This window comes from Sebastes umbrosus, chromosome 16 (assembly GCF_015220745.1).
Source record: "Sebastes umbrosus isolate fSebUmb1 chromosome 16, fSebUmb1.pri, whole genome shotgun sequence".
Taxonomy (NCBI): Eukaryota; Metazoa; Chordata; class Actinopteri; order Perciformes; family Sebastidae; genus Sebastes; species Sebastes umbrosus.
The window spans coordinates 5515460-5525338 of record NC_051284.1 but is presented as its reverse complement, the minus strand read 5'-3'; positions in this window follow the sequence as shown (position 1 = coordinate 5525338).

Here is a 9879-nt window from a genome sequence, read left to right as displayed (position 1 = left end):
CCACACCTCCAGCATTTCTTGTTGGACCTCACCCACATGCTCTTCTGCTCTTTAGTAAGTTGACTAAAGTTTGAGCACTGATCTAGGTAATGCAGTGAGTTGCTGCAATATGGGCAATACGTTTTCACCTTTGCTTGCTGTATTTGTGGGGGCCGGGTCTTTGCTGGTGGTGAAGGCTGGTTCTGCGCCATGTAGGATGGTCGTCGTCTGACGTGATTTGAAGTCTTTGTTCCAATTCTTCCTTGGTTCTGTGCTTTCCTTCTTTTCACTGTGGCTGAACTTGAATCCACTCTGTTGGATCTCCAGCTCGTACTCGAGCCAATCAGCGAAGTTCAGAAGGGTTGGAACTTTGATCTTCAGCGGATGAATATACCTTTTGAAGTTGGCACGCATGTCATGAGGCAATTTGGCGGCGAGTCTCGCAACATGTGACCCACACTGAAGCTCTATTTGGCCCTCATCACCCAGCTGGTCTAGCATGCCTACCAGAGCTCTGATGTGCAAGGCAAACTTCTTAAAGGTTGCTGTATCACCACTGCGGATAGTGGGCCCGTCCATCATGTCTGCAATGCGCTGCAAAGCCAGCTGGTGTGGTTGTCCGTAGTGGCAGGTGAGGGAGGCCATGGTGTCACTGTATGGATGGCGGGAGTTGCTGTAGGAGTCTGCTATTAACAGGGCCTCTTCAAACTTCAAATGGTCTAGGAGCACCTGATATTTAAATCTCTCTGTTGCGTCTTCAGGTAGAATGTTCTCCAGACTGATCTTGAGTCTTGCAAACTCCCTTGGATCCTCCTTGGTGAACTTTGGTATAGAGGGTTTCGGTCCTCGGTAGGTCCTCTCATGCCTAGGGGGTGAGGGGGAGTGGCGAGGCTGAGTGGTGACTTGCCTTGGTGATGAGCACTCCCGGCGGCAGATCGGTTGGAGTGTTGTGCGTAATCCTGTTCCTCTCTGTTCCTCCTTGGCTCGTCTGATGCTTGAGAACCACTGTCTGAGTCCCAGTAGTCAGGGCTTGGGAGCGGCTTCTCTCCTAGTCTGCGAATACGGGCTGTAAGGTCACTCACCAGGTCCATCGGTGGTGGTTGGGTTGATAATTGATCCTCATCCACGACTGGTGGCGGTGGTAGTGGCCAATACTCCTCATCATCTCTGTTTGGAGGTCGAAGGGCATGGCCAGTATTGACTGCTGGCACAGGCAGACTGTTGGGCTGAGGTGGCTGCTCAGGTTGTGAGAGGGACCAGACCCGTGGTGGTGGAACCGGCTGAGGAGGGTGTGGAGAAGGTAGAGGAGGGCTAGCTTTTATTTGACGTTTCATGTCCAGCATGGTTATCTGCAAACGTTGATTCTCTTCTTGAAGCTGCCTAATAGCTCTTAGCACTTCAGGTGAAGCAGCTGTAGCTGGATGGTGGAACGACATTGGCATGCCATAGGCATCCTCAGTGGTGCTCATCCATGCAGGACTCGGAGTAGCTTTGGCACCACGAGCATACTGGTTACTCGGCTCATCCGTCGCGGTGCTCCATGGGCTGTACCTCTGCCAATGAGTGAGGGGCGTCATCTCGGCGTAACCCTCTCTGGTGAGTAGTGGCTGTTCTACTGCTTGATGGTGCACAGTGCGACTTAAGTTAGGTGGCGGCGGTTGCCTCAGACCAGGGAGGGTGACATCATAATCATCCAGGTAGGCCGGAGGATGTACCTGACGCTTGGGCCACACATCTGTGTACCGTTGTGAAGACATCTTCATTCCACGGAAACCACCACTATCCGGCTCGAAGGACCATATGTTAAATCGGACAAGGCGATCTGCTCTTGAATATTACTTTGCTGGGAGGATAGGGTAATCACCGTGGGACATCAGTAAAAATGCTCTTGAGATGGATTTGTCTTCAGTGGACTTTATTATAAACTTCACGCACTGTGCACTTATACACTTCAGACAGGAAGTATAGTGTCCTTTTGGGTGTGTGTGTGGTTTTCTCAATGGACGCACACAGGCTCTCACTGTCCAAAATGTCCAAACTGTAAAGTACTAATGACGTAGCTCAACTACTGTAACAGCTCACTTGACACGCAACTCTCTGGAGCAACAGAAAAAAGGAGACGATTTACCTCTGCTACGGAGGATTGATTGACAGGCTACTCAGCCAATAGAAATGCGCCGTAGGCGGGACTTAGCAAAAAGATAGGTAATGATATAAACCAAGGCATAGATATTCAAGCAACATAAACTGAGGTAGATAATACATGACAGGATATGAAATCTTCTTTACAATACTAGTAGTACAACCTCATACTATACTAGTAGTACAACCTCATACTGTAATATTAGTACCACCTCGTACTATACTAGTAGTATGACCTCGTACTATACTAGTAGTACGTACTGATTTGGCCAAAATGTAGCATGTAGTATGTGAACAAAAGCAAAATCCACGGTGTGCCAAAAATACCCGGATGTTGTACTGAGAAGAGGAGAGACAAGAGGAGAGACGTGATTTCCAATAATAAATATATACATACATTTGCATAAAGCATCATATTTGTCCACTCCCATGTTGATAAGAGTATTAAATACTTGACAAATCTCCCTTTAAGGTACATTTTGAACGGATACAAAATGTGCGATAAATTTGCAATTAATCATGATTAATTATGGACAATCATGCGATTAAATATCTTAATTGATTGACAGCCCTAATTTAAAGGGAAAAAAGGGATTTGTGGGGCCTTACGCAACTACATATTCAGCGTATAGGACGGGCCGACTCTGATCACCTCATCACATCACATCACATCACCTCCACACTCAAAGGAAGAAAAGACAAAAAGGGAACATGGATGCTGTGAAATCATACAAATTAAAGTTATAATTAGGGCTGTCAATCAATTAAAATACTTAATCTGGATTAATCACAAATTATTCACACATTTTTTTTATCTGTTCAAAAGTACTTTAAAGGGAGATTTGTCAAGTATTTAATACTCTTATCAACATGGGGGTGGACAAATATGCTTGTTTTATGCAAATATATGTATAAATGTATTATTGGAAATTAATTAACAACACAAAACAATGACAAATATTGTCCATAAACCCTCACAGGTACTGCATTTAGCAAAATAAATATGCTCAAATCATAACATATAATTAATTAATTAATAATAATAATAATGATAATAATAATAATAATAATAATAATAATAATAATAATAATAAACTTTATTTATATAGCACTTTTCGAAACAAGGTTACAAAGTGATTTTCAGAAGAAAAAAAATCAACAAAACAGAAAAACAACAAAAAACAAACAATAAATCAGCAAAGAATAAAATACAAACAACAGAGGGATCATAAAAACAAGAAACATCTGGGGATAAAATACATTTTTAGAAAGCAGAATTAAATGTCCAGAGAGGGATGATAAAAGCAACAGCATCATATTAATTATTCAAAAACACTTTCCTGTAAAAGAAAGTTTTTAGAAGGGACTTAAAAGATGGTAATGAAGTAGCGAGTCTGATTTCAATAGGCAGAGTGTTCCATAGTCGGGGGGGCTCTAACCACAAAGGCCCGGTCACCTTTGGTCACAAGCCGAGATCTGGAAACAACCAGCAGAGCTGCGTCTGTTGATCTAAGGGAACGCCTAGGCGGGCCAATAGATCCTTGATGTAATTTGGGGTAAGGCCGTTTAATGCTTTAAAAGTGATCAGTACAATTTTAAAATCAATTCTGAACATACAACACATCATCTATTCACACTCTGCTCACTTACATCATCGATCATCTACATCCTCCTTCCTTTCCTAAACCCTATCTCTGAACTATTTTATGTGTGCGTCATTCCTTTTTTTCCCCTCTCTGTCTTCTCTAAACCTCTCCCCTTACCAATACCTCATTTCCCCACACACCTCGCACAATCGCTGCTCTGGTCTCCACCATCATAACCAATGGGATTTTGTATGTTTTGTATATTTTTATAATTCATTTATTTATTTATCTTTTTCTTCTTAGTAATTTGTTTGTATGATTGTTGGTATTATTATTGTCTTAGTATAAAATGTGCTGCTATACTATACTATTATTATCATTGCTATATCATATAGATTATCAATCAATTATTATTGCATAATGGATGTCCAACTTATTAGTATATTAGATCACTATCTATGTTTTCACTCCCTTCAAACAATATTAGCACGCATATATGAGTTTCTATTCTTATTTTATTTTTACTTTTCTCTTAATGATAGTAATAATGGTAATATTATTATTACTATTATTATTATTATTACATTGATTAATTGGTTTCTGTTTCAATACTTGATTAATTGGTTTATTTGGTTCTTTTCTTTCCTCCATTGTCATTATTATTACGACTACCATTATTATTAATTTACTAATGAACAAATGAATTAAGTGGCTTATTTATTGATCTACTACTAATGGCACTATGAATATAGGTATTATCAATATTATTATTATTGATGCTGCTATTGGTCCTGTTATTATTGTTATTGTTATTATTATTACTATTATTATAGCTATTATTGACATGGCTATTGTCATGGTTATGGTTACTACTATTACTATTATTAATATTATTACTATTATTATTACTATTATACTATTTTTAACATTAATATATTTTACTTGTTTATTTATTAATACTACTTTTTTTCTCTTCAACTATTATAACCTTACTGGTGTTGTTGTTGTTTTTTCTCTCTTCTCTTTCTTTATTATTATATTATATTCTTTATTAATATTACAAATTACTTCTATTAGTATTATCATTATTATCATTAGCATTATTATTATTATTTTTTAATTCTAGTATTACTGTGGTTATTCTTATTAGTATACTGTCTACTGGTTTATTACTACTATGTTTTCACTAACTTCAGACAATATCAACATGCATATATGTATTTCTATTTAGATTTTTGACTTCTTCGTTTTTCATTATTATTGTAATTATAATTATTATTATTATTATTAATTATTAATTATTATTATTATGTGTATGTATGTATATATATATGTGTGTATATGTGTGTGTATGTATGTATGTATGTATGTATGTATGTATATATATATATATATATATATATATATACATTATTATTATTATTAATGTTATTATTATTATTTGTAAACAAAAAACAAATAAAGACCAATATATAAAGAAAACATATGATAACATAACATTGTCGGACCATGAGATGTATTTCTATTTTGATTTTTGACTTTTTAGTTTTTTATTATTATTATTATTATTATTATTATTATTATTATTATTATTATAATTGATGTGTGTATGTATGTATATATATATATATGTGTATATGTGTGTGTATGTATATATGTGTGTATGTATGTATGTATGTATATATATATATATATATAAATATATATATGTTATTATTATTATTATTATTATTATTATTATTTTTAACCATTATTATTATTACTACTATTACAATGAATCAATGGGATGGTTAGATGGAGGATGGATTGGTTAATTAATTGATTTATTTAGTTATTTACTGGATTATTTATTTACTTTACTTATCATTGTTATTATAATAATCACATATAAAAAATACATTGCACCAACAACCCTTCACTATATCCGTCTGGCATAACACCCTTCCCCTCCCTCCCCCTATCGCATCCTCACCCCATCAAGTATCACCACTCCTCCTCCCCCCTTTCTTTTTCCTCCTCTTCTTTCCCCCTTTCCTTTACTTAATCATCCACCTTCACCTTTCCCTATTTCCTGGCTGGGGCAGCCTGACGTCCAGTTTAAAATAAATACAAAAAATTAAAGAAATGAATTGGGAAGGAGGAAGGGAAAGATAAGGCAAAAACAAATTAAAAAAAAATCCCTCTCCCAACACAGAACAGGCTCTCTCCTGACGGGTCTGGGGCTGTTCAGAATGGGCAGAAGGGCGACAGTAGACAGTAGACACCTCTGACAGCCAGCCCTCTCTCCAGCGTCTGGTGGCAGCTTAAGGGGGGGAACCTGTCTCAGGAAACAAAAAAATACAAATGCAAATACAAATAAAGACCAATATATAAAGACAAAATATGATAACATAACATTGTCGGACCATGAGATATTATAAGCCACCCCTGCCACGAAAAATACTCAACCCCCCACCCCCTCTCTCTCTTTCCCGCCCTTTTCTTTCTCCTCTTTAGATACAAACAAACAAACACCCTACACCCCCCACACTGGATACATACAAACGCACACAACTGTACACACACACTAGAACCTTACACAACAGACTGCCCTGCACTGTCAATAACACCCCCCTCCCTCCACCAACAGCTCTTATTTATTTGTCTCATTTTGTTCGTTTTGTTAGAATTGGCCTGTCCCGTTCATTTTGTCAAGTCACCCGATGTATTTTATATATTTATTTTTCTCTTTTGTTTGTTTCTGTTTGTCTTGTCAAATTTCACCTGTTTTGTCTTGCTTCACTAAATAACAAAATTAAAAGATCCGGGGGCAGAGTTCTGCACCAGTTGGAGTCGGTGAATGGAGCTCTGGCTGATACCAACATAAAGTGCATTACAGTAATCTAGGCAAGAACAAATAAAAGCATGTATAACTTTATGTAAATCGGAAGGAGATGAAAAAAGTTCTGACTTTAGAGATCTTTTTGAGCTGGAAGAAGCATGACTTGCCCCAAACTGCATGTGATTATCATAAAGTGGGCATGTCTGTAAAGGGGAGACTCGTGGGTACCTATAGAACCCATTTTCATTCACATATCTGGAGGTCAGAGGTCAAGGGACCCGTTTGAAAATGGCCATGCCTTTTCCTTATGTTTTCTAGTTTCATATGATACCAGTATCTTCACTCTGACTTTAAAACTGAGCCGCTACAACCTAAAAATCACAAGTTGTGTTAATGCATTAAGAAATTAGTTGCATTAAAACATATTTGCCTTAACGCATTAACTTTGACAGCCCTTGTTATAATCTTTCATATTTTCACCAAATCAAACCAAATGTTTGATTCTATTTTTAGTCAAATATTATTTCTGTAATCAATGTACCCGTATGTCTACTCAGTAATTATCTCTCTGGGCGGTGGTTTTAATCGTTAGTGGCGGAGTCCGCCATAGATTCAGGCTCGTGACAAATTGAGAGGAAACGATGCAGCATGTAACGAGTGATACTGTTTGTAAGCTGCTCTGATTGATATCAGCCTCATTGTTTCCTGTTCACTCTCCTACAGCCGTATCTGAGCTGCATTAAGTTGCTGCTAATACTAACACATTTCCTGCTGCTGCTGCTTCACATTAAAACACCTCAACTGGACAAACACAGTGAGACTTTTATTGTGAAGCAGCCACAGAAAACCCAACGTATTCATCACTAAGGTCAAAAACGGGAGAGACCATGAACATATATGCATATACATATATACATAGACATATATACATAGCCATCTATACATAGACATATATACATAGACATCTATACATAGACATGTATACATAGACATGTATACATGTCTATGTATACATAGACATGTATACATAGACATATATACATAGACATGTATACATATTTCAGCTAAAATAGCTTTAAATGATGTGAAATTTATAGAGGAAACTAAAATTGACCCTCTAATCCAGAATCCTGTGTTTCAGGCTTCTATCTCTCCTCCAGGGATACTTCCTTTCAGGGTCATTGTAGCAATACAGATCCAAGGCCTGTTGATTCAGGAGGTCGCAGCGATCACGTGGTGCAATTTTGGATTTAAAATTAATTGCAGAATTGAAAATATGGCCTTAATTGGTTAAAGGTCAAGAAATGTCAACGTGTCCACTGACCATACATTGTTTATATTTCCAAAACTATTGATTTTTAAAACTGAAATTTTGGGACATTCATTCCTGGAGGAAGAGCTTCCCATGTGCCAAGTTTGAAGTAAATCAGAGAAATTTGATAAAATGGCTCAAAACACTCTGAGGGCCAGAAATCCAATTCCAAGTCTCTACGATTGGCCGAGGTATTGCCATTAGACAAGGTCCTCCTGGCATACCCGAGGCCCTGTGGTAAGGTATGTGAAGTGGACAAATCAAGTCCACTTCACATACCTTACTGCAGGGCCTCGGGTATGCTGAGTGGACAGAGGCCATATTTACAAAGTGCCTTGGGCAAGGAGGCTGAAAGCTACAGGGCTAGTTCCTGGAGGCCCAGGGACCAACATAGTCAAAGTCCAGCTCCCCAACCTTAAAGATGTTAACAATATAACCGTTGTCCATTTAGCATACCGACTCACTGAAATCAGCTGAGAAATGTAGACATTATAGTGCTTTTTATACAGAAAAACGGCAGCTCCCCCGTTCACTTGTATAGGGTTACAGGCCTTTCCCACGTTAACGTATCGCCACAACGGGCTGAAGCGTCCGATGCAGCGTATATGTATATATTTCTATGGGAGATTTCATGACTCGCTGAGCGCACCGACCCAGTAGGCCCGCCCCTACACCTCCTCTGTTTGGCTGAACCCTTCCAGGCGTTCCAGGCGTCTGCTAAACGCTAACATTAGCCTAGCTATAATGCTAGCCAGCGCAATGAACTAGAAAGGCCCAAATATTGGCAGTACTATGAAAATTGATGGTGAATCAAAGTTCATTTAATAATGAAATAGCATACGAAAAGTGTGAAAAAAAACATACCGCTGTTGGTTCCTAGTGGCCAAACGGCGGTACTACAACTTCCGTGTCCATCACGTGATGCCATTGAGCCGATTTTTAATCGTTTTTTTTTTCTACAAGAGAACCTACATATTGCTACTGATGGACAATACACACCAAGTCAAAGTTGTGACATAAATTATTGTGTGATTAGTTGAAAAATCACACAAAATACCAGTTTTACAGTTTTATTTTGTGCTCAATTTATTTTTGAAATTGGCAAGTTTCTGAGAAATAAAAAGGCAGCTAGCCATAAATAGGAAATTATTTATATAACAGACAGCATTTTAATTTTTTGTATAACTTGAACTTGTTATTTTTTAAGTCACTGAGAATTGAGAAATACTAAACACTTTTTAGTATAATGTGTTTATTTGCAAATTTATAATGAATAAATGTTTCCTTTTGACTTTGTGTTTACATTCTGTGATATACCTTTTTTCAAATATGAAAACTCCATAATCGTATACACACTTTATTCTGCTTTCATGACATAATTTACCACACCGCCTTTATTAGTGCACAGCGGACTGGAGTAGATCCTGAAATTAGCACCGCTATTTACTGAATCAAGAATCAATTTTGAATCGAGAATCAATTTTGAATCGAATCGTGACCCCAAGAAGCGAAATGGAATCATGAAATACTGAAAGATTCACCCCGATATAGTACTGCATACTGCTGACTAAATGAACGATTACGTTTGCAGATTGTAAACACTGAAGTATACTCAAGCAAGACGTATTACATGACTGACGGCCGGCCTCAAGGCACCCCGCCAGCGGCTCCGTCAAATCTCCAAAAATGTACGCAAAACAATAAATATTTGTGTTTTTCTACAGGACTCCAGGCTGAAGAAAATCACAACTCAATAGGTAAATAAAAAAGGAGAAATAAAGAAATAAAGTCAAGTCTCAGTTTAATCTTTTCTTAAATTCACTTCTTTTACTGATGACTCTCTTGTTTCTGTTCAGAGTCTGTCAGGTTGGTGGGAGGAGACAGTCGCTGTGCAGGAACACTGGAGGTGAAACATCGGGGAGACTGGAGACCAGTGGGTAAAGGTTACCTTTCCTCTGGCTGGAACCTGAAGGAAGCAGCTGCTGCCTGCAAAGAGTTGGACTGTGGCTCTGCTGTTTCTGTAGAACAGAGAAAGGAGT